The following is a 25,474-nucleotide window of genomic DNA, read 5'->3' on the forward strand; positions in this document are numbered from 1 at the left end:
GTATCAGGGAATATGGAAATGGGAGGAGCTGTCCACGGATTTTATTACCAAATTGCCAAAGACTACGAGATAGACTGATAGTATTTGGGTAATTGTCGACCGACTGACTAAGAGTGCACATTTTCTTGCCATGCGTGAAATAGCTCCAATGGAGAAATATGCACAAGTATACTATAACGACCCAAAAATCAGGACTAAAAATTTCATTTGAAAAACATTCCTTAAAACACGATTGTCAATCCATAACATGAATTATAGCATAAAATCAGAGTGTTAATTCAAAACATATTCTTATCATCATAGTAAAACATCCCATGCTGACTAACTATGGTGTGTGCCATGCGATCATCCCGAGCTCTTCCCTCCGCTACCGGAAGTACCTGAAACCAAAACTGAAAACTGTAAGCACGAATCTTAGTGAGCTCCCCTAAACTACCACATACCATACAATAACATACAAAGCACATACTGGGCCTTGCCCACTGCATCGAACCGAAGTCCGGACTAACTGGGACCTTGCCCCTACATCGGACTGAAATCCGGACTAACTGGGGCCTTTCCCCCTGCATCGGATCGAAGTCTAGACTAACTGGGGCCTTGCCCCCTGCATCGGATCAAAATCCGGACTAACTTGGGCCTTGCCCACTGCATCAGACCGAAGTCCAGACTAACTTGGGCCTTGCCCACTGCATCAGACCGAACTCCGGACTAACTGAACATAGCATAACATGATCATAGCATATAACGTAAGCATATATACTGCATACTGCATCGGACCGAGGTCCAAAATAACTAACACACAAACATGCCTAGATCACAAAGACATCAAGCATACTGAACTATTGCATCGGACCAAAGTCCGCAACTACTACTATCTAAACAGGATGGCATTATGGTCGTAGACCCGTTCCTACTGGAAGGAAAACTCACCTGAACTGCTGAATTTTGTTGATAATCCTCTGGTTGCTGATTGACTATTCTCTGAAGCGCTTCTCTCCTACCTCTACGAGCTACTAGCACCAAATAATAGAACTTAGCCTAAACTGTCCTCCATAGGTCAACTAAGTCAACTATGGTCAAGGTCCTAGTCAACTAACCCTTCGGACCAACTCGCCGAGTCCATGCCCCTCTATCTCCAAAACAACCCTGACTCCACTCGTCGAGTCTGGCAATAACTCGACGGGTTCTCCTTCAACTAACCCTTCGGGACCATCTTCAACCGACTCACCGCGTTCATCTTCGAACTCGTCGAGTTCATCATCATCAAATGAAATTCTAGGCTTTGACTCGTCGAGTTGTATGAACAACTCGTCGAGCTCATCTTCATAACTAAGAAGATTGTCATGGACTCGCAGATTTCCTCATTGAACTCGTCGAGTGCTATGATCTTCATAACCATTATGGGTCATGACTGACTGAATCCTCCTAAACCCCACTCACTGATCCCACTTATAAACATAAGGATTTGGGTTTGAGACCCGACTCGCCGAGTCCATGAACTGACTCGTCGAGTGACATCTCTACTCTGTCGATTTCAGCTCATCCCAACACCTCCAACTCATAGATCTGGACTCCTTATGCTATCATTGCACGTAAAGTTGCTAACTTTACGTGCATGCAAGGTGTTATGAGGCTAGAACACCAAACCCAAGCTAAAAAGAAGGTCTAGATAAAGAAATGGAATCTTAGTTGGATAAAGCCAGCAACTTTGAGCCTCTAAAGCTCAAGAGTGTCCAGATCTGTGTCCAATCCATCCTCAAAGGATTAATACTCGGATGGACCTTGGAAATGGTCCAAATGTGACCAAATCTATGCTGGAAAGGGGATCTAGATGATTAACAGTCAAGGTATAAGCTTTTTACCTCTAAATGGTCTGAAATGCTACCCCAACTCTAGATCTATGGCTTCTTCTTACACCACCAAGGTCCTTCTTCCTTCTCCAAGCTTCAATTCACTCTCAAGGAAAGAACTAGCTCAATAATGGAGCTGGGTGGCTTGGGTTTTAGGTTCTGGACGAGAGAGGTTCTAAATGAACCCTAGGGAAGAGAATAAGATGCTTAAATAGGGTACCAAGTCCCGGAATTAGGGTTTCCCAACCCAGACCAGACTCGCCGAGTCCACTCGCCGACTCGTCGACTCAGTCACTTAATCTTCCACACGAAGCCAGCTCCGACTCGTCGAGTTCTTCCTTGGACTCAACGAGTTGAATCTTTCGAATTAGGGCTTTTCTTTACTTTCTTGGTCTTTCTGATTATGGGTGTTACAACTCCCCCCCACCTAAACTAGACTTCGTCCTCGAAGTCCGCCACGACCAACCGTCCTCCAATCTGCTCACAACCTTCCTGTACGATGCACACTTCATATGCTCGGTCCAACCCGCGGGGAACCGCCTTCAATGGCCTTCTGCCCGGTCATTCCGACTAAAACTAGTTCTTGTAGCTAATCACCTTGAGTGCACTCTATTCCTCAATAATCCTGAGAACACATCTTAGCCAACCGACCATCCAACTGGTACTTCCTGAGTACTTATGATGAACATCCTATGGGTTCACCCCCCTTTCCTTGCACGTTTTCGGGCTTTCCCAAGCAACTCCCAGAACTAACCACCTCCCATGCCACTGCGAAGGGCATATCTTTCACGCTATCCATTACTCCAGCCATTTAAATTAGATTTCATCCTCGAAAATATTCCTTATAATTCCTTACATGCTAACTACTCGAGGTTCCCACTAGAACAACTGAATTCATAGATCCACTTATCCCTTCGATTCACTTATACTTGGCCATAACTCAAATAATCATGTTGTGAGTGACTTGCCACTCCCCAAGCAATCCATGAAAATCCAAAATACCATTACCGCTAGAGACCCAAGACTGTCTGAAACACTGATCTGCCTGAAAATACTAAACTGCTTGAAACACTGACTACCTGAAACACTGAACTGTCTGAGCCGTATACCGCCACATGTCTGCTCTCCAAAATCAATAGAGACCTCCCTGGTCTTAATTCGTTCACCAATTATCTGAAATACTGGGTTCCAGCCCGATTGCGGAGCCAAAGGACTCCTACGTAGCCGCCTCACACAACTTTTGAACGAATTCAATACGTCGAAATCCTGGGGTTACCCAACCGCAGCTAAACGCGATTGGTACGTGACCAATTGTAGCCTTATATAAATCAAGCACCCTTAAGCAATCCACTGCTTTCTTGCCCTCATAGTTGTAGTGACGTTCCAACTGTCGTATCGCTGGCTCAACCATATCTAAACCATTTGGTAAATTTCCGAAATCCAATACGTGGATTTCCAATCCTCACTGCTGCACCTGAACTGGTGGTTACTTTTGTTCCTCTTGTGCCCTAATAATGCACTCATGCTATACCAAACTTTGTATGATACAACTACACCCGCGGTCTAACACCACTCTATCACTATCTGGATGCTAGTGAATGCTACGGCTACACCCGCAGACTTATAGCACTCTAACACTATTTGGCTGCTAGTGAATGCTACGGCTACACCTGCAGACTTACATCACTCTAACACTATCTAACTGCTAGTGAATGCTACGGCTACACCCACAGACTTACAACACTCTAACACTATCTGGCTGCTAGTGAATGCTACGGCTACCCCCACATACTTACAACACTCTAACACTATATGAATGCTAGTGAATGCTACGGCTACACCCGCAGACTTACAACACTCTAACACTATCTGGCTGCTAGTGAATGCTACGGCTACCCCCGCAGACTTACAACACTCTAACACTATCTGACTGCTAGTGAATGCTACGGCTACACCCGAAGACTTACAACACTCTAACATTGTATAGCTGCTAGTGAATGCTACGGCTACCCCCGCATACTTACAACACTCTAACACTATCTGACTGCTAGTGAATGCTATGGCTACACCTGCAGACTTACAACACTCTAACATTGTCTACTATTCTGAGGGCATCCTGACTCACCCGAGTCCTGCTAGCGATCCTCCGATCCAATTTACAAAACCAGCCCTCAGTCATCAAATGCTACAACTACCTTATCGTCTTACAACCTTGCTACACTTGCGTTCCATCAAGAAATTCTTCAGCTTGGGTTCCCAACCAATCGTCTACTAATCCCTAATACATGAAACTGACGTTGGGAAGTTTTCCAAACTCCCAACTCCTGAACTCCTGAACCCACTAGACCCTTCGGGCAGCTTTCCATTCCTACTCAATATTACCAACCCTTTCTAAGTTTAGCATGCTACTGATCCTAAATACATGAAGGGTTCTCCCCCACTTTGATCTGGCTAATTTCTTACAGCTCACAGCTTGAAAACGATTCCCTATCCTTTCTATCATCTAAAGGGTCGATCTGCTGACAACCAACATTTATCTCTGCTGACGCTTCAACTAACCCATCATCGAACCTAAACCAATCTTGTCAACTAATCGAGCACCCTTCAATCCCCGATTGTTTCTGCTTCAGTGACTGCATCCTGAGAACCTACGCTTAAGGGGGAACTGTTGGATTAGTGTCTAAGTCCATAACTATTTTGGTATGTACTTGACCCGATGGTGCATGGTCCTTTTGGGTTGCCTTCACCAAAGCAACTTGATTGGAGAAATAAATAGAAAGAGAGGATAATATGATTTATTAATATGTTATAAGGATAATATATTAAAGGAGAAATCATATTTGTTTAATTAATATTGGTCAATAATTAATTGAGAATTAATTTTGTGATCAAGTGTAATTAATTAAACTTGAGGGGCTGAATTGTAATTATGTGATAGTTACAAAATAAGGTAAGGATTATCTTATAAGTATGGTGAACGAATTTAAGGTTGGAAAGCCTTAGAATTCGAGTATGATAAGGATTCAAGGATTATCTTATTGGTTGCTTAATGGATAATCAACTAGATAAGGATAATGACTGAAACCCTATCTCTACACCTATATAAACAACCCCAAGGTCATGAATTCGTGTATCCCCTTCCCAAGAAGTCCTACATACGAATTCTAACCTCTCTCCTCTCTCTATATACCTTCTCCACTTGCTTATGGTGTTTGTGAGCCATTAGAGGAGTGACACTTGTGACTCTCTGCTTTCCAAGGTCAATTCAAGGAGGAATTGGATTGTTATTGCTACATAACAATCAAGGTATGTTCTTAAACCTATTTACATGTGAATTCTGATTTCCATATGCTAGAATTAGGTTTCAAGTCTTGGATTCAAAGTATGTACAATAGAGAAACCTAGATCCGAGCTTTAGGGTTTGTATGAGCACATAGGATGTCTTATGACCAAAACCCATCAGTGGTATCAGAGCCTTGATTGGTTTCTATTGTATTGATGCTTGTTGTAACTGAAAAATTCGATTTTTTGCATTCTGGAGGCTGGACTCGCCGAGTCCATGGCTGAACTCGCCGAGTCCAAGGTGACTCGACGAGTCCAAGGCTGACTCGACGAGTCAACTCGTCAGAAGGAGGGTACTTCGGGATTTCTTGCTGTTTTTGCTTATGGATAATTACCTTATCATGTTAGATTAATATTAATCCGATTATATGATATATTTGACTATATTTTTAATCTAATTGAAGATATTTATCAATTAATTGGATAATTGTTTCCTTATAAGATAATTGATTAATTATTTTAAGTAAATTGATAAATTATTTTGCAAGAAATCATCAAATATGGATAATTATGTGATTAAATGTTAATTTGAATTATTTGTTATTTGATCCTTGTTGTTATGAAAAGTTTCATATTTGACCCTTTAGGCTTTATAGTTTAAATTTGAACCCCAAAAGTTTTGTTGTTTTGAAATTTAAATAGTTGAAACCCTAATGTTTTGAAAAAGGTTTCAAAACTTGCCCTCAAGTTTTGGAATTTAAATTTTGATTTAAATAGTTTAATTTTGATGCATATTTAAATTCTAAACCCTTATGGTTTGAAATGTTTCAAAACTTGCCCTCAAGTTTTGGAATTTAAAGGTTGATTAAAAGTTTAATTAGAAATGTTAAAATTCTAAAACTCAAGTATAGTTTTGAAAATGTTCAAATCACACCCTTATGGTTTTATTAACTAATTAAGGTGTTTAATTAAAGAGGTTTAATAAATCCATAAAAGTTTAGGTTTACAGTTTAAGTAAATTAAAAGTATAATTGTTAAATTGAACCACCTAATATTTTAAAAGTGTAAAATACACCCTATACTATATATAACATTAAAAGTCTAACATTATATATATGTATGAGTAAAAGTCAGTCTTACCGTTAGTAGGCCTCATTCACGAAGCTGGTCTATAAGGGGTGTTTAAGGAAATTGCCTATAAAATGGCGATTGAATGGGTATCCACTCTTACCCACCGCACTCTTGACTAGTGGAGGGTCGTTAGCCGAACGGGTAGGATAGGACGAAACCTTCCATTATAAGTATAATGAATTACTAAAGTAACTAAATGTTTTCATAAAATTCCCAATCTTAGTTACTTAGGCAAAAGTGAATTGATGCAATTCCATGAAATTACACTTTGTGCCCTTGCGAAGACGTTAGTGGAGCGTGTGTGGTTAACCGGCACACTAAATGGGTCTTAGCATTGTCATAGTTCGGTGGAGCGTGTGTGGTTTACCGGCACATCGAATAGGTGACTGTAACATGTGAGGGCACCATGTAGTTTGCATGGTTATTCACACCCGCTTTGTGATCCTCGGCATCCCAGTCACAAACTAGAGGGGCATATCGAGATTTAAACATGCCATTGAAATGTTTAATGTATCTCAAAGGATCTAGGAGTTTTCATAGATTTAAAACTTAAATTTCTTTTTCGTTTTTCATGGTGGAAATTAGTGAATCGTCATTCACTTACCTTCAAATGTTCTACAATTAGGGTTACGGCATCCCTCTCCCGAGTTGTCGAATATTGTGTTGGGTCCTAGCCTTAGTATTTCATTTGGGTGAGTTACTAAGGACTCAATCTATCAACTAACTTGAATTTGTTTTTTCTCCCGTTTTGTAGATGTCAAAGTTCGACAACTATGGTCTTCCCAAATCCCGTGGAACAAGCATTCCACATGAAGATGATATTCCACGATTCGATCGAGGAACAAGAAATCATGCTTCACTTCCTCTACCTCCTCCAATTATTCTCCCTAACCCACAAATTCAAAGGCTTGAAAAGTTCAAGATCACTCAAGCCCTTTTGGCAAGTAAACATAAAGAAGGAAAGTCGGTGTGTGCACACGTCCTAGGGATGTAATCACACATTGATAAGTTAAGAATGTTAGGATCTGTTGTCTATGAGGAAATGGCTGGGTTCTTCAGTCACTTCCCAACTCATATAGTGAGTTCGTCAGAGAGTACTATGTGATGAACTACGACGTGACCCTTATAGATCTCACCTATATGCTTATTGCTGCTGAATCTGCAATGATTTGGCGCAATAGAAAAGCAAAGTTGATTGGTGAATCTGCCTTCGAGACCTCTATGGATATAGACAATGGCAATGAAAGACATGCAATGATTGAAAAGTTTGATCATAACAGAAAGGCGATGTCTGAAGTAGTTCCATGTGTTGTTCCAAAAGAGTCAATTTGCTTTTATTGCCAAGAGAAGGGGCATTGGAGACAAAGTTGCCCTAATTACCTAAGAGATCTAAGAGATGGGAGAGTCAAAGGTATGACTGCGCTTTAGGTAAAAATCCACTATCTAACTCCATTAAGCTCCTATTCATTGATTCTTAATGCATGATGTAATAAGATTACATTTGAGTGCTTTGTAGGGTCGGTGAAAAGAAAGGAAGCTTGATAAGAGAGCAAGATGAATCTAATCACAAGAGATGGATCTCGATCGCGTGGACTTGAAGATTAGATTTTGATCTTAGATAGTTATGATAGAGTTGTTAGAAAATTTTCTTTTGAAATACATAGTTTTCAATGGATTTTGCATTGTAAGGACATATGTTTTCCGCTGCTTTTATAAATAAAATAAATTTTTTGTTTGACTTATTTATTTATTTATTTCCTTGCAATGAAATCGTTATGAAAATTGGTGTTTGCATATTTCTACAACAAATGGATATGATTCTTATTTATGGTGTTTATGGAAAAGTCAAGAATTTACCAAATAGGGAGAGTTTTCTCATCGCCCAAGTTTCAATTGGACAGAAATTTGGAATCATGCAACTTGGTTGCATGATGAATGAGAAATTTCATATTTGGAAATTAGACCAATTCGTTGACAAAGTGTCAAGTGAAGGACTAGAAGATCGAGTACACAAAGTTGCGTGTTGATCAAGACCACCATAAGAGTAACAAAGACATTCGTCATGATTTACTAAAGGTTTAGTAAATATGATTATACTTACAAGATTAAGTGTAATTCTGAATTGATTAAAGGGTTTAGATCAATAGCAGAACGAATAAGAAGAATCAAGTAGGCAGAAAGATAAAAGTTTCTCCATTCTAAGAAGATGGGAGAGTACCTTTTATGCTTTATGATAGGTCTTAATGATTAAGAACCATATCTCAATTGATCCTCTAAGTGAGTCTTAGTACAATTGTATGTCTAAGAAGAGGAATCAAGAATTGAAGAAATGGTTAAATCAAGAAGTCAATCATACTTTGTTCCAATGATAAATCTTAAAGTTAAGATTGTGACAATGAGTGATAAGTATTAAGAAGGTTTGTAACTTTCATTAAATGTGGTAAGATTGTGATGTCTTGAATAAGACAAAGACCAACTTGGACCAATTTATGAAGTGTTTTGATAAAAGCTACACTAACTCTTGAATATTTGTTTGTCAAGAAATGTTTTGACAAGAGAATCGTATATGTCAAGGAGTCAGTGGGAGTCTTAATGGTCTTGAAAGGTTTCAAGAACAAATCAAATAAACCTTATCGATCATCACTAGCACACGAATTGAGGTTGACAACCTATCGTATTGACATTATTTTGATTATGTGCTGTTCCAATTGAGTTAATTATGCATATGAGTTCTATGAGTTCTCATCTTGAATGCATAAAAGGCAAGGCACCTTAATCAATGAAAGGTACATTGATAAGAAAGGGTGAGATGCTTAACTACTTGGAAGACGTGGTGGGCAGCTGTGCTACCATGAGGCAAGAAATCAAGATTAAGAAAGTTCGATCCATATGAGTTTGAATTTGTCGTAAACGTTGGTTTTGACAAATTCACATGGATAGGAACGTTTATACACTATTTAAATCTAAGTGTCATAAGATTTCCTCCTTCATGAAAATGATTGTGAGAAAATGCTTTCACTAAGAAAGATTTTAAGAAGATAGTGATTGTAAAATTGCATTCTCGAATTCAATCATGGTTACGGCATCCCTTTCCATAATTTGAATTGTGAGGTTTGGCAATTAGTCTTAATTGTTTAGACACACATATGAACTATCGAAGGCAAAGGTGTATAAAGAATCCTTGATAAAAGATTATCAAAGCACTAAGTATTAGAAACATGAACTTAAGAAATTCAATAAGCATTGTTTCTGAAAGTTAAGATGTTTATGAATACATGTCGAAGCTAGTGGGAGCATAAGTGTTATGTTTTATAATAATCATCAAGATAGTGGGAGCATAAAAGTTATGATTATATGATTATTAAGGAAAGTATTGCAAGGTTAGCAATATTAATTATAGAAAACAAGAGTCATACTTTGCAAAGTCGCAATAGTTGAAGAGTTGTTTTGCTATAATTAAGGGAGAGAATATTATGCTTCATTTCAAATCTAAAGGATTAGGTTGAGAAATGTTAATAAATTTAGTCAAAGGTACATAGTGTGTTCTTAAAATTTCGATTATGATTACGGCATCCCTTTTCACAATTCGAATTTTGAGAACATAGAAAATAAAACATTATGCGTCGTGTCCCATACGCTTCGGGTATAGGATCGATTGCAAATGCTTTAATGTTTGACCATTCTAAAATTTTCCAAATGTCGAGCGCATTTAGAGGGAAAAGGGACTAGAATTGGTTTTGACTAAAATAATTAAACAACTATCAAAGGACAACCCAAAGTTCGACGAGGATTGGTCGCTTGTGAGTAGTTGGAAGTATAGTATTGGAAAATATGGAAGTGTTTCCATATTGGATGGACCATATCGACATCATTACGAATAGATAAGATTCTATTAAGAATGAGTTGTCATATGGAACATATGGAAGTGTGTCCATATTGGGAATTGAATATTGAGAAATCTATGATTAGATTAGAAACTTCTATGCAAAAGGATGTTCAAAGAATGTACTTTGAGTGAGAGACATCACGTCTATGGAATTGTCTTGTAACAATCTCCGATAGAGGACTTTGTAATATCATTGGCAATAGTCTTTGTGACTTTGGTGCAGTGACATTACGAAAGGATAAGTTGCATAGAATGTTAGAATCTAGCATATTCTATAAGTAACAAGAATTTGATATTCTTTAACTTATGAAAAACGGATTTGGAGTTGTGAAATGAGAAGGATTGGAAATGTTTTCAATGTGATCTATTTCACAAAGTAAGAACCATAGGTAAACATTGTGTGCATGCTAGGAGCATGGGACAAGTATTGTAATTCAAGTAAGAAGTTGATTACCCGAAACGACAAATAATGAGTAATCAATATGGTGATAAATAAAAAGTGTTTTATTTATACTCAAAGGTTTGAGGCCATATGGGATTAGTATTATTCTTGTGTTTCACATTTGCATGTTTTGACTTCCAGAATAATTGAGTTTATTAAGAATAATCGAATTATTCAAACGGGTCACAGTCGTTCATATGTTGGAAGTAGGTATGAATGAAGACTGTCGTGAATTGGTGTGTGGATTGTCTAAAAGAGTATTAGACATAAGCAAATGTTTGCTGCAACGTTCACGAGTGCTTATGAATGTGATTTGAGCATTGGATTAGACCCACGCTCACTTGGATCACTCCATGAAATTGTATCACGAGTGATTGGTGAGACGATAACATCTTATATTCTTGAAACCGAGATGTGTGAGTTGTATCTTGCAAATCGGTTGCACATTGATAATATGTAAACGCACCAGTAACTTGGTGTTATAAAACATATTGTTGTGTGTGATTCGGTGCGTGAGTACAAGCAAGCATTGTATCAAAGTTTATCCGTTCCTTTCATCCAAAGTAGAATAAAAGCGATATCTTTGGGCCCCTCGATGGTTTAGTGATGACAAACGTAAATGCTCGGCCGGGCTAGGGCTAATTTGATTTGTTCAATTAGTCAGTCGTCATAAATCGGGAATCGAGATAGAGTACAAAGAGAATGATTTGAAATCATATCTCATATGATATCTAGAATGGAGGAATATATGATCCCTTATCTAAGGACACACGTATTTGATATGATCAGAGTTGACAGCGGCTTTGGAGAGCTACGATTGCAGATCGGGATCCGAAGTCATACGCAGAATAGTTGTTAGACTTATCCAAGTGGGAGACTGTTGGATTAGTGTCTAAGTCCATAACTATTTTGGTATGTACTTGACCCGATGGTGCATGGTCCTTTTGGGTTGCCTTCACCAAAGCAACTTGATTGGAGAAATAAATAGAAAGAGAGGATAATATGATTTATTAATATGTTATAAGGATAATATATTAAAGGAGAAATCATATTTGTTTAATTAATATTGGTCAATAATTAATTGAGAATTAATTTTGTGATCAAGTGTAATTAATTAAACTTGAGGGGCTGAATTGTAATTATGTGATAGTTACAAAATAAGGTAAGGATTATCTTATAAGTATGGTGAACGAATTTAAGGTTGGAAAGCCTTAGAATTCGAGTATGATAAGGATTCAAGGATTATCTTATTGGTTGCTTAATGGATAATCAACTAGATAAGGATAATGACTGAGACCCTATCTCTACACCTATATAAACAACCCCAAGGTCATGAATTCGTGTATCCCCTTCCCAAGAAGTCCTACATACGAATTCTAACCTCTCTCCTCTCTCTATATACCTTCTCCACTTGCTTATGGTGTTTGTGAGCCATTAGAGGAGTGACACTTGTGACTCTCTGCTTTCCAAGGTCAATTCAAGGAGGAATTGGATTGTTATTGCTACATAACAATCAAGGTATGTTCTTAAACCTATTTACATGTGAATTCTGATTTCCATATGCTAGAATAAGGGTTCAAGTCTTGGATTCAAAGTATGTACAATAGAGAAACCTAGATCCGAGCTTTAGGGTTTGTATGAGCACATAGGATGTCTTATGACCAAAACCCATCAGGAACATCTTCGAACTACTATCCTATCGTCCTCTGGTTACTCCACTGGGAACTCAAGCTTACCACTGCTGAGAATATAACCGATCTAAACATAAATAACACCTTCCCGAAAATAGCAAGACACCACCGAGTCTCACTCATATTTGCTACAGTTACTGCATCCGATGTAACCTGCTCTACAGGGGACATCCTCAACTATCATTCTAGAGTCCAAGGTATGCAGATGGCATATGACTCACTCACAAGGTAAAAGATACATACCTACAACATCCAGTGATGCTCGAATCCTTGCTGAAATCAACCGGAATGCTATGCTCCGAGCCGTGGGTGCTCTTGACTGACCCTGACGTCTACTGGTGGTTCTCGAAGTCACAGGAGTAGGAGCTGTCACTTGCCCTGATGTATATAAACTCGGACAGTGGGCCCTCTTGTGTCCCCTCCAACTGCAATGGAAACATATTGGGTCAGTCCCTGGGCCACTACTAGAAAAAAGGCCTTTTACGACGCACAAAATACGACGCTCATTGATCTATGTTATGCAAAGGAGAGTGACATTAGAAAAATGTCATCTCTTCAAAAAATTTAAGGATAGAAGACACGCATTATTGCGCGCCCTTAAATTAGTGTCTAAAAAAACACGGAGGGCACCTATAATAAAATGCGCGTCGTCTAAGGATGTCGCTTTATATTTTTTAATGGAACGCGCGTTCCATCCTTTAATAGTGGGGGAAAGGGGGAAATGAAATTCAGAAAAAGTTAAAAACCCCGCCATGCTCTCCTCTACCTTCTTTCAATCGTTCTTCTGTCTCTCTCTCTCTCTCTCTCAATCAAATACCAAAAATTGACTATTGTTGGAACTAGGGTTCCGGCTCTTAGTGAAATCGAAGGTTTTTTGGTCACCAGGCCATGAAATTGATCAAAGGGGTACAGTTTAGAGTGATTTCCATATCAAGTAGAACAGTAGCTCCATTAAAGTCAAGGTCTCGAAACTCCATGGTCAATCACCATCAACATTCTACTTCTTTATTTGTTCCAGAGGTTTGTCTTCCTTTATTACGAGTTTTATAACCTTTTTAATCAAACTCAATTATCCCTCGATACCTAATGTTATCTTTTGCGTTGTTGCTTCTGCTCTGTTCTTCTTGAAACCTCCCCACATTCTCATGTTGAAACATAATTTATGATATCAAGTTGGAAATCAATAGAAATGGTTATGAAGGTCGGTTGGGTTGGACGATTCTCTGGAGGATGAGAGAGATTTGGACATGGCAGATCGTAGGGCTACAGAGATTGAGCTTGATACCATGGAGGGTTTTGCGTCAAGGGAAAAGCTCCACCATCATCTCAATGACCAAGGTTGGTTAGGGTTTCTGTTTTTTTTTTCTGTTTTTTCTTTTTCTCCTTCCCCAGTTGAAAATTCTCTTTGGTATGTGCTAGTTCTCTCTCCAGCTTCTCATTTTTTAAGATTAATTGTTAGTGGAAATAGGTTTTAGATTCATTGAAATGTTCTCTTTTGCTTCCTTTTCTCTAATGAGCATTATCTGTTCTATTTCATATCTAATTTATATGGTCTGATTCTCTTTTTGTTTATTGGGTTTTATGTGTTAATCTGTGATAAAAATAAGTTCACTTTTTTGTGCAGGTTTCTTGACTTGAAGTTTAGTTTGTCTATCATATTTAGAGATAATAAACAAGTCTCTGGGAGGTATGCAATGAGCTTTAAGTAGGTCAATTAATAGATCCCATGAATCCAAGTGCACCACTTGCATGAGTTGGATGAAGTTGTGGGTTACATGAGCCTGTGTTACCCTTTTGGGCTAACTGCCTCGGTTCTGTTTGGAAGACATCATAAGGCCATATTACAATCTCCAAAAAAAACTTTCCTTGTTCTTCTTTGCTTTAACTTCATCAGCCTCCAGATCTAATATTAATTTTTCTCTTAGATTCAGAAATTGATAAATCTCTTAAACAAGGTTTATCCCATTTTTTTTTCTTCAGTAGTGTAGAAAGACATGTTGCCAATGTATACGGTTGTTGAATTTTGGAGTGCGTGTTCATATTCTTATTGTGTTCCTGGAAACCTTTTGTCACGATACGCTGAAATCTTTGTTGGATCCTGTAACATTAACATAGGTAATGAATAGAATGCACACTGATAAGTGATATTGGTAATTTAGTAATTTTAAAAATAGGAAAAATATTGGATATTACCTTGAACAGCAACGCCATTGCACCTTATCTGAAAATGAAGACAAGTAGTATATTGTGTTGTTACTCTCGAGTTAATAGTTACACATCCTTATAGAAACAAATCTGATGATGTTTAAATTAGTATGACTATCACATTTGTTGCATGAAATTATTCTTACAGAACCAACTCTGATGATGTTTAAATTAGATGAGAAGCTGAAGTTGATAGAATCTCGTCTGGAAAGCAAAGTATTTACTAAACCACCTCAATACTCAACCCCTTTTACATTGTTTTCATCATATTGTTACATATAACAAGATACACTTTTTGTTATTGTAGAATTGAGGGCCCACTTCAGGCTTACATCCTCGTTGACGTACATCACGTGATATTCCTCCGGTGTGGAGTTAAGAATTTGGGGGTTTCTTTCAAGAAGCAAGTAAAATGTACAGCAACTAAAGTTTACTTGGTCTCAAATTCTTCTTGCCCAGGTTGTTTTTCTTCCCTCATTGTACTTTTAGTTTTCCCGCATCTTCTTATAGTTCTGAGATGCTTTCCATGTGCTTATAAGCTTGCTGGTGTTTACAAACTTATTGGCACGCATAAACTCATTTATATCTTGTAATCAGCTTCATGTTTAATAAGAATATATATTGCGCATTTTGATTGTAGTCTGAGGCTTGTAAGGTTTTCAGGTCATATTGAATTAAAACTACATAGGCTAAGTTGATGAACTGTTGTGAAGTGTATGTTGCTTTACGCTAATATATGTTTATGTTTTCAGGTTCCAATGGCTCCAAAACAGCCAAACACAGGACTCTTTGTGGGTCTAAATAAAGGGCATGTTGTCACCAAGAAGGAATTAGCACCTCGTCCTTCCGACAGAAAAGGGGTAAGTAACAAATCATGATATCTAAATTGTGTTGAGTTTCTTTTGGTTAAATTAATGGTTGTGTTTCTTTGGATTATATATAGAAAACAAGCATAAGATCACACTTCGTGAGAAACCTTATCATGTATATTTGAGATCTTTTGTCTTTAAATAAAGGGCTTTGAATCATACCTTGAGCTATAGAACTCAAACGGAATCACGGGTGCCTATGATTCTGTTTTCCATCAGATCTATAGTCATATTGTAAAAATCATACCTTGAGCTATAGAACTCAAACGGACCCCAAACCAGTTCCCAAAGTTCACAAATTGAGTTGGCTAACTTTCTTAAGCAGGCCAACCTCACTGGTAAGGACTTTATCTATGTGCAAGAATGGAATCTTTGCTGTTAGGTCTGATTCGGGTCTGTTCTGATATGTCATTTTGTTTTCATCATTTATAAGGCTTGGAAAAGGATCCAGAGTGATTCCAAGTTTCTATATGTTCCTGATATTATGAATTTAAGATCTGGAGCAGATGGGGTGTTATTTCCAATTATAAATTGGTTAGAATTGATCCAGACTCCAGATCAGTGGGCAGTCACCAGCTTTTACTAGTGTTGTGATTGTCCATAATGTGAATTTTATATCCGGAGCTTGGGAAATGCTTTTCATTCAATTCCAACTCTGAGACTTTCATTTGTATGTCCTTTACTTCTCTGAATTTTGTTATGGACGAATTCTACTTACAAGTTGGGTAGAATTGGCCAACCTCACTTGACTGTCTTGTTGGAGATAGAAGTGATACACCTTTTTGTAAAATTCATATTTAATTCATCCTTTGGAGTTAGAAGGAGTTCTTTATAGTTCTGGAATCCTGAACAATCATAGTTTTCTATAAAATTTAGTTAAAGCTATGTTTCTGTTTTAGATTTTGGAGTAAATCCGTTTTGAACAGCAGGTCTGTTTTAGAGACCTTGCTGTGATTACTCTTTTCTCAACTCATAGCTTCATTACTTCTCCTTTCTAACCTTTAGTCCTTCTAAGATGGGTTTTAAAAGTTTAAAATTTTTGCAAGTGTGCTATTGAAAATGAATAGCTGTACAGCTCTTTGTTGTATCTCAGTATCAATGCATGTTTCATATCTGTCAATGTGTGTGAAATTAAATATTATCAAATTTTGCATATACAAAAAAAAAAGTGTAGCTCCTATTTATTATAAACTCACTTGCTGAATATTGCCCAGATCTGGTTTTGTAATTCGGGATCTGGTGGTTGAGAGTGCATCAAAATCTTTGCGTATGTTGAGAGAAGAATGGATATTGTTGGAGTCATGTAGAAACAAAAAAAAATAGATGATGATCACAAAAGAAAACATAGATGTATAGAAATAGAAATACTCACGATACAGTAGGAAGCTTCTCATGTATAATGACAAAAATGTCCTTTGGGCTACACCCAGGTCGTCTGGCCAAAAGATGGCTGTATTCTCCAAGCAGATAAGCGCTAACCTGCATAATGACATCAGCATACAATTGTCTATATTTGTGTAGGAAATATAAGATATAATCTACATACCTTCACCATTATCTCATGTATTGCAGGCTTATCAAGATATTCTCTAGCTTTGAGAGCTGCATAAGGCTAATGATTAAAAAAAGAAAAGTGAGTCCGTAGTAAGTCCTATGAACTTTAATAATGCAGATACCAATCTACATTCTACAATACCAAATTAATTAGAATATTCATGAATCAGAATGGAGATTCTAAAGATCATCATCCAAATGCACAAAAATTTAGAGTAAGATCGAACCACTATTAATGAAGGTATTCTACTGGGCTAGGATGCTTGTTGTTTGGATATGGAGCCATGGAAGAACTTGGACCCTTCCGTGTTAACAGTGATGGAAAAACACTCTACCCCAACCACTATGCATGGAACAATGGTAACAAAAATTCCTTTAATTACTATGTCCCATTCACATCACTTATAATCTTAGTCCCTGTCTTGCTGGTGCATGCCTAACCCTATAAAACCTTTATTTTTGAGGTACTAACTGTTTTCTCCTGGAATTTTTTTTGCCTGAGATTTTTTGCTGCCAGCTGTCCCTTCGGGACCACTCTTATGTATTATGTTAAAAGCACCAATTCAGAAATTTGCTGATTATGTAAGTCAGCTTTCCTCTTCTTTTTTGCTTTTTATTATTTATGCACCTTTATGCCACAAATCTCTTTATTTATCATACTAAATATGCAACCATCCCTTATTTTACTCCTAACTTGTTGTATAATTCATTCATGTCAGTTGCATATATGTTGCATAAAATAAATTGGTAAAAGTAGACATGTGAATTATGCATCTGTTATCTCAAATCTTACATTTATTTTTATTTCTGTTATTGTTTTTTCCAGCTTTTAGGTGTTGGTGTCAAGCTTGTTGGCAATACAGTGTGGAGTACCCTCTTTCATCAATTCTTAATAGTGATGTCACGTGAGAAATCATTTTTCTTTTTGTTAAACAAGTCTTTATTATCATGTATTAGGTCATACCATGGGTAAAAACAGCCTTGCCCCTGGTTCCGGGGTTGTCACAAAATACTTGACTTTTTAACTTTGTTTGTGGTTTCATTTAGTAATAATCCTTCTGAGGGGGTGTTTGTTGGGCTGCTTCTTTCAATGTTATTAACAACAGTGGTAAGTAAAATCTTACTACTATGAACCTCTTTTGCTTAAACCTACCTTATTGACCTGTAGCTGATTAAACATTAAATTAATTATGCAGGTTTTGAAGTTTTTGATGGAAAAGAATAGTGTTAATGCTCTTCATAGAAAAGTATGTTGGTATTTTAGGAAATTTGGCTAATAATTTAGTTAATTATATAAAAAATGTTGAAATCTTACATTTGTCTACTATTGGAATGATTATTTGTAGTATTACATTTGTCTACTATTCGAATGATTATTTGTATAACATTAACTTTTGTGCAATGCATTGTATTATTTGTATATGGTATTTTATTTTCCATTATGTGACATAAAATGCAAATTTAATATGAAAATAAGTAAATCCATAAATAATTTTTTTTTAATTTAAAATTACGATACGCAAAAATGTGTGTCATCTTCATTTATGACATGGCCTTTCTTGACAGGGGCTTTCTTGATACGCATTGCGTGTCATTAACACGCGCGTCGTAAGGTTACGACACGCGAATGCGTGTCGTCTTCCTTTATGACAGGGCCTTCCTTGATACGCATTGCGTGTCGTAACCGCGCGTCGTAAATGCGTGTCGTAAATGCGCGTCGTAAATGCGCGTCGTCTATCTTTGTGACATGGCCTTCCTTGACACGCATTTGCGCGTCGTCTGAGCCATTTACGACGCGCAATGAGCGTCGTAAAAGGCCTTTTTTCTTGTAGTGGGCGATGGTAGCAGTACAATCTCTGCTAAAATGGCCGGTCCGGCCGCACTTGAAACAGCCAGGATTGCCACCTCTACTACTTCTACACGCACCCCTGTGCATCCTGCCACACTTCCCGAATCAGTTGCGGCGCTGGAAGTCTCTCGATCTCGAACTCGGCCCTTTTGTTCTTTTACCCGAACCTGTGGGCCGCTAAACCTCATTCGGCTTCCTCTTCTTTTCTGACTCCTGTTCGATCTCTTGCTCCTGCGTTACCCCGTTGTCCCCATCAATTGTCTAAACAACCGCTGTCTGATCCTGGAGCTTCTCGGTCAACCTCTCTGTGACCCTCTCGACGATGTCGGGTAGCTCCTTGTGAACGACTCGTGAAACCTCCGCAACAAACCAATCATGCAAAGGACTCTCATGAGGATAGGGTGCCCCATTCACTCCCGACCCCTAATGGCAAGATCTAAAAATGGGATCCCCTCCCTGATGGATCCCTGGGATCCATAAGGATCGGGCTCTAGACGAGCCCCAAACTGCCCTGAAACTATCCCGGCCCTAAAGGCCTCAAGACGACTGTCCAAAAGCTCCTTGATGGCCTCCCTAACCGAACCGAATATCAAAGGAGTCTGATCAATGATGTTGCACATAATCTTTGCGGAAATGACATCTCTCATATGATCATCAAGTTGTTCGACTCTATAGTCTGAGCCAGATCCCTCCCTAACACCTGAACTGCTAACTGGTATCTCGCGCAACGTCACCATGCTGAAAACATATCACAATAACTGTCAGAATACTCATCGCTGCTGAGGGATCTCACACATACTCTACAATTTCCCTTGTTTCGTCTTGGCCCCTCTTGAATCGAGTATGGATCCCCTGCTTTCAGTAGTACGGGCGCATACTACCTTCCACATCTATCCGTACTTTCCTCAAGAGTTACCTTAACTCAACAAAGTCCCTTCAACTGCTACTGATCTCTGCTACTCTCATCCTAGGCTTGCCCTAGGGAAATCTTTGACTTTACCCAAACCAGTCCTCAGCTACTGAATGCCTCCTTATAATGCCAATTAGCCATCACCTGAATACCATCACATGTGACGAGGCTAAGATAATCCTTCGAGTCAAAGACCCATCCCTTCAACGGTTAGACTTAGACGAGAGTTGCACAATAGGGCCAAATCCAGCACTCTGAGATTATTCAACCCTAATCACATGTGATGTGACGTATTCACCTAATGGCTAACTCCCATCACTCAGAGTCCCACAAAGCACAAAGCAAGCAGCATTCAGACACAGGAAACTACTCAAGCAATTCTATCATCATAACAAGAAACTGGACTAGCATATAATGTTAAGCTCATACTATCAGGCATAACCTAAACAGGCTATCCTACTACTGTCTACTCAATACTAGCATGCAATTCTCATAAAGCTGGAACACATATAGCAGGATCATAAGGCATCCTCCTAGATCCTTAGTCCTATTCTAGCATGCTGTTCTACTGAGACTGAAACTGATAATCATAACATAAACTTGTATGGGTAATTTGGGAGTACTTACTTGAGCTTGGCTGATTGCATGCACCACATCCTTGTCTCTTTTCAAATTTCTTTTCTTTCTAAAAAATCTTTTCTCTTTTTCTAAAACTCTTTTCTTTTCTCAAACTCCTTTTTACAAAACTTAATTTTTCCTTTTTTTTTAAAAAAAAAAAAAATCTATACCAATTCCTTAGTTTGAGTCCAGACACACCCAAAAGTGTGTCCGAATCCCTCAAACCAAGGCTCTGATACCAACTTGTAACGACCCAAAAATCAAGAATAACAATTTCGTTTGAAAAAGACTACTTAAACCACGATTGTCAATCCATAACATGAATTATAGCATAAAATCAAATTGTTAATTAAAAACATATTCTTATCATCAGAGTAAAACATCCCAGGCTGACTAACTATGGTGTGTGCCATGCGATCATCCCGAGCTCTTCCCTCCGCTACCGGAAATACATGAATCCAAAACTGAAAACTGTAAGCACGAAGCTTAGTGAGCTCCCCCAAATGACCACATACCATACAATAACATATAAAGCACATACTGGCCTTGCCTACTGCATCAGACCGAAGTCCGGACTAACTGGGGCCTTGCCCCTTGCATCGGACCAAAATCTGGACTAACTGGGGCCTTGCCCCCTACATCGGACCGAAGTCCAGACTAACTGGGGCCTTGCCCCCTGCATCGGACAGAAATCCGGACTAACTTGGGCCTTGCGCACTGCATCGGACCGAAGTCCGGACTAACTTGGGCCTTGCCGACTACCTCGGATCGAAGTCCTGACTAACTGAACATAGCATAACATGATCATAGCATATAACGTAAGCACATATACTGCATACTGCATCGTACCGAGTTTCGGATTAACTAACACACAAACATGCCTGAATCACAAAGACATCAAGCATACTGAACTACTGCATCGGACCAAAGTCCGGAACTACTGCTATCTAAACAGGCCGGCATTGTGGCCGTAGATCCGTTCCTACTAGAAGGAAAACTCACCTGAGCTGCTGAACTCTGTTGATAATCCTCTGGTTGCTGATTGACTATTCTCTGAAGCGTTGCTCTCCTAACTCTACGAGCTACCAACACCAAATAATAGAACTTAGCCTAAATTGTCCTCCAGAGGTCAACTAAGTCAACTATGGTCAAAGTCCTGGTCAAAGTCAACTTTCCAATTGACCTGACTCGCTGAGTTGTTCTACCAACTCGCCGAGTCCATGCCCCTCTATCTCCAAAACAACCCCGACTCCAGTCGTCGAGTCTGGAAATAACTCGACGGGTTCTCCTTCAACTAACCCTTCGGGACCATCTTCAACCGACTCGCCGAGTTCATCTTCGAACTCGTCGAGTTCATCATCATCACATGAAAGTCTAGACTTTGACTCACCGAGTTGTATGAACAACTCGTTGAGTTCATCTTCATAACTAAGAAGATTGACTTGGACTCACCGAGTTCCTCATTGAACTCGTCGAGTGCTATGATCTTCATAACCATTATGGGTCCTAACTGACTGAATCCTCCTAAACCCCACTTACTGATCTGACTTATAAACATAAGGATTTGGGTTTGCGACCCGACTCGCCGAGTCCATGAACTAACTCACTGAGTCCTCCTTGTGGCATCTCTACTCTGTCGATTTCAATCCATCCCAACACCTCCAACTCATAGATCTTGACTCCTTATGCTATCATTGCACGTAAAGTTGCTAACTTTACATGCATGAAAGGTGTTATGAGGCTAGAACACCAAATCCAAGCTAAAACGAAAGTCTAGATCATGAAATGGAATCTTAGTTGGATAAAGCCAGCAACTTTGAGCCTGTAAAGTTCAAGAGTTCCCAGATATGTGTCCAATCCATCCTCAAAGCCTTAATACTCGGATTGACCTTGGAAATGGTCCAAATGTGACCAAATCTATGCTGGAAAGGGGATCTAGATGATTAACAGTCAAGGTATAAGCTTTTTACCTCTAAATGGTCTGAAATGCTATCCCAACTCTGGATCTATAGCTTCTTCTTGCACCACCAAGGTCCTTCTTCCTTCTCCAAGCTTCAATTCACTCTCAAGTCAAGAACTAGCTCAACAATGGAGTTTGGTGGCTAGGGTTTTGGGTTCTGGACTAGAGAGGCTATAAATGAACCCTAGGGAAGAGAATAAGACTTTTAAATAGGGCACCAAATCCTAGAATTAGGGTTTCCTAACCCAGACCAAACTCGTCGAGTCCACTCGCCGACTCGTCGAGTCGGTCACTTAATCTTCCACACGGAGCCCGCTCCGACTCGTCGATTTCTTCCTTGGACTCGATGAGTTGACTCTTTCGACTTAGGGCTTATCTTTCCTTTCTTGGTCTTTCTGATTCTGGGTGTTACGTATACTTAGATGAAATTATTGCAAGACATGGCGTGCCACTAAAGATTATTTCGGATCGTGATACTCGCTTCACTTCTCATTTTTGGGCAAGTATGCAACGTGAATTGGGATCTCAAATTGATCTCAGCACAACTTATCATCCCCAGGCAGATGGTCAGACTGAAAGAACAATCCAAACAGTGGAAGATATGCTTCGTACATGTGTCTTGGAATTTGGTGGTAACTAGGATAAGTACTTTCCTCTTGTCGAATTTTCATATAACAACAGCTACCACACTTCAATCAAAATGCCACCAGAGGAAGCATTATATGGTCGTAAATGTCGTACTCCATTATGTTGGCGTGATGTAGGACAGAAAATCCTTGGAGGCCCTGAAATGATTCAAGACACCACTGACAAGATTCAAATTGTACAAGAAAGAATGAAAACGGCCCAGGATCGACAGAAGTCCTATGCATAAAAGAGTAGACGGCCCATAGAATTCCAGGTGGGTGATTTCATAATGCTGAAGGTGTCCCCATGGAAAGGCATTATGCGATTTTGGAAGAAAGGAAAATTGAGTCCTAAATTTGTTGGTCCTTTCAAAATCATCCATAGAATTGGTAAGTAAGCATACCGCTTGGAATATCCTGAAGATTTGGTAGGTATTCATGATGTGTTTCATGAGAGTTATCTATATAAATGTTTGAGCATATATGATGAAACAGTTCCGTTATCCTAGGTGAAACTGGATAATAAATTAAGATATGTATAAGAGCCTAAAGAGATTGTAAACGAAAGAACGACTAGATTACGTAATAAAGAAGTGGAGTTGGTTCTTGTCAAGTGGAAACACCATTGAGGACAAAATTATACTTGGGAAAATAAGAATGAGATAAGAGCGAAATACCCCCCATTTGTTTAAATCGTTGTAATTTCAGGGACGAAATCCTCAAAAGGATGAGGTATTTGTAACATACACATTCAATTATCGTATTTTGTTTAAAAATGAATATTATTAAATAATATATGATTTTGAGTGTTGAGTTCTAACAAGATAGTTTTATGAGATTTGAAGTAAAAATATGTTTAGAATCATTCGGAAAAGTGATGGTGTGACATCCTCATTTTCACGGCCAGAAAAGACCGATTTTGTTTATGCTTTGTAAAATTCATAGTACTTCTTTTCATAAAAATGTTGCGGAATTTATTCCCAGAAAAACACAATAAATACGTTATCAAAGCATTTCTGAAGAAACGTATTTTATTCATTTTAAAACATTTGGGATGTCATCGTCAATACAGAAACATAAGCATAAATAGAACTTACATTCATTTATCACTAGTGATTTATATCTCCTTCGTCTCTCAGTGTAATGTGACTTCATATCAACACCTATGATATAAATAAACTGAGTGAGTCAGATTGGGAAACCTGGTGAGTACATAGGGTTTTCAACCCACAATAATATAATTATTATGTTTAAACAATCAAACAATCAACCCAATTACCCATTCCCATTATCTTCTTTATTCTTAAGGATCTACCCTAAGAATCAACTATTCCTCGTTCATTTATTCCTAAGGATCATCCTAAGGAATCAGCACGAAGTCTATCATTGCCACGGTTTACACAATAGGCACAAAGTCTGCATAGTCGCCAGGGGTTAGGCATCAAGTCTGCATGATCGCCAAGGTTTACACAACAGGCACTAAGTCTACATCGTCGCCAGGGTTTAGGCATCAAGTCTGCATGATCGCCAATGTTTAGGCACCAAGTCTACATGGTCGCCAAGGTTTAGAGTACACCGGTTGAACACATCGTTCACAGAATCTACAGGTTGCGAGTCTGCTATTGTTCCAATGGACTGTCTAGAATAGTCCATGGTTGTCATCCATACTCTATTGAATGACGGGGCCATCGTTTGGGAAAAGGCTTCTCACATCGTCCACCTCTCACCCTCACCTCGGGGTCTATAACACCTCTCAACACATCATCAAACTCATATTCCATCTATTACATCTACCCATGTTTTACCCCAACATTATCGTAGATATAAAATACATATACAGTTTAAATCATTTAAAACATGTATAAAATTGTTCATCCAGCATAGACAACAAGTATTTAGATAATATGCACACATAACAAGTAATTTATATAAAATACTTCATATCTATGTGTAAGATGAAAGTAACTATGCACTCACCTGAGAAGGTGGTGACTCGGTACTCGAACGGCACTTCGTTTACTTTAAAATAATTTCCTTCGACGAAACCTAGTATTATTACCACTAGATTTTAGTCTAATATTTACCGTGACTAATTATTTGTCTTATTATTATTATATAAGCGTTTAAACAATACTTTCCAACCACTATGTACAGACAGGGGCCAGACAAAAAACACCGGAGGGCAGGACCATTTTGGCGTATAGCACTTCTGAAATCCAACCCTCCTATGCAGCCCTATAAACCAGATTCCCCATACCACGAGTAGTTAAAAAGATATTATAACGAAAATTATATAAGTCATAATAATAGCTTAAATATTTATTATAAGTTCATAATAACAATATTAATTTTAAATATAAGCTATATTAAAATAGGGTAAGCGTAACTTACTTACAAGGGGATTTTAGCTAGGAGTCGGGCTCTGCAGGGGCAGAACTTCATCGCTGAATCTTTCTAAGAAAGATTCGTGCAGCGCTTCAGCGCTCACCTTACTATACTAAAACTACAGAAAGAGAAGTCGAATCACGAGGGACAGAAATGCTCGGGGGACAAGAAAAGAAAGACTCTTGAATCAAGAGAATGGTGCAAGAAATATGAGAG

Source organism: Lactuca serriola, chromosome 8, assembly GCF_051521515.1.
Source record: "Lactuca serriola cultivar US96UC23 chromosome 8, Lser_US96UC23_V15, whole genome shotgun sequence".
Classification (NCBI taxonomy): domain Eukaryota; kingdom Viridiplantae; phylum Streptophyta; class Magnoliopsida; order Asterales; family Asteraceae; genus Lactuca; species Lactuca serriola.